The following is a 1732-nucleotide window of genomic DNA, read 5'->3' as shown; positions in this document are numbered from 1 at the left end:
TGATATTTAAGTAGACAAGTCAAAATTTCAAACCCCCTCTTATTGTGTAGGGTACCTGGCCTTCTCTGATGTAATCAGAGTTAGATTTGATTCAGTGATTTTATAAAAACATCTAGGAAGCACAATTTAGCAGTGGGTTGCAGAGAAAAAGAAATATGTTTGCAAAAAAATCAAATTGCTTGATTTAACAGCTCTTAATTTTCTTGCTTTATTTTTATGCTAACAAATTTGTTCTCTGAAAAGTGTCCACAAAGCCAAGTCTCTGATTAACACCTTTGTAGGGATGGTTTTTCACCTATTACTAAATTAAACTTGCTTCATTGGAAAGGCAGCAAGATGCATCCTCATTTCAATGTATACTGAAATAATACAGGTTGACACCAGGAAACATTAACGCCACTGCATCCTTGCTGCTTTCTCATGTGGAAGTCTGTTTAATGTGAAAACAAGGTGATATCTAATTAGCACACAGGTAAGGAATTACGAAAATCTTTATTTAAGGGTGAAGATGTTTCTCACAAAATTGTTGCCCCAATGCATCATTGAAATTCAAGCTGGAAAGATGATTTTAATATATCACTTGTACATTTTGTATTGCTCTTCTGGTGACAATGTAGTTTTTTTTGTCAATTACCATTTTAATAACAGGGTAAAGAAAATTAAGTGGATTTTTGAAAGAAAACTATACTGTCAATATACTATTAAAACAAATTAAAATGGTAAAAGTTATTGTACTTTAAGTAAAAATAAAAGAGCAAAAATATCAATCCCAGTTTTGATTACTTAAATTAACAAAAAAAATGCATATAGCAAAGTATAGTTTCAATCTGCCTACCTCTGGGTTATGGGTCCAGCATGCTTCCATTGCAGTACTCTGCTGCACATGTAAGTGCAAGAGATCCTGAAGCACTCACTCATCATGGGAAAGTACCAATGTGTTTATTCGTTGGTTGATGGAAGAAACATCTTACAAAAACTCTCCAGATTATTGATTTTTTAATGTTTTTCTAGGAAACGTTCTAGATGTATGCTTATTAGCCTTTGTCAGTATGCACTTTTTGCAAAGTGTCTCTGTGGCGCAATCGGTTAGTGTGTTCGGCTATTAACCGAAAGGTTGGTGGTTCAATCCCACCCAGGGACGTAATTAAACTTGTGATCAGATTTTGGTGATATTTAAGTAGACAAGTCAAAATTTCAAACCCCCTCTTATGGTGTAGGGTACATGGCCTTCTCTGATGTAATCAGAGTTAGATTTGATTCAGTGATTTTATAAAAAAACAGCTAGGAAGCACAATTTAGCAGTGGGTTGCAGAGAAAAAAAATATGCTGGCAGAAAAATCCAATCGAGTGATTAAACAGCTCTTCATTTTCTGGCTTTATTTTTATGCTAACAAATTTGTTCTCTGAAAAGTGTCCACAAAGCCAAGTCTCTGATTAACACCTTTGTAAGGATGGTTTTTCACCTATTACTAAATTAAACTTGCTTCATTGGAAAGGCAGCAAGATGCATCCTCATTTCAATGTCTACTGAAATAATACAAGTTGACACCAGGAAACATTAACGCCACTGCTTCCTTGCTGCTTTCTCATGTGGAAGTCTGTTTAATGTGAAAACAAGGTGATATCTAATTAGCACACAGGTAAGGAATTAAGAAAATCTTTATTTAAGGGTGAAGATGTTTCTCACAAATTTGTTGACCCAATGCATCATTGAAATTCAAGCTGGAAAGAT

The 1732-nt window shown here is 34.4% G+C and overlaps 1 non-coding gene across 1 annotated transcript; it reads left to right on the top strand.

The window, feature by feature from the left end:
• The first annotated feature begins 1067 nt into the window (after window positions 1-1067).
• TRNAN-AUU (transfer RNA asparagine (anticodon AUU)) lies at window positions 1068-1141 on the top strand. Its single transcript has one exon. It is a non-coding gene; the product is annotated as a tRNA-Asn (tRNA).
• The last annotated feature ends 591 nt before the right edge of the window (window positions 1142-1732 follow it).

Source organism: Pseudophryne corroboree, unplaced genomic scaffold (assembly GCF_028390025.1).
Source record: "Pseudophryne corroboree isolate aPseCor3 unplaced genomic scaffold, aPseCor3.hap2 scaffold_288, whole genome shotgun sequence".
NCBI classification, from domain to species: Eukaryota; Metazoa; Chordata; class Amphibia; order Anura; family Myobatrachidae; genus Pseudophryne; species Pseudophryne corroboree.
Note: the sequence above shows the minus strand (reverse complement) of the source record. Positions and strands in the feature narration are given on the sequence as shown.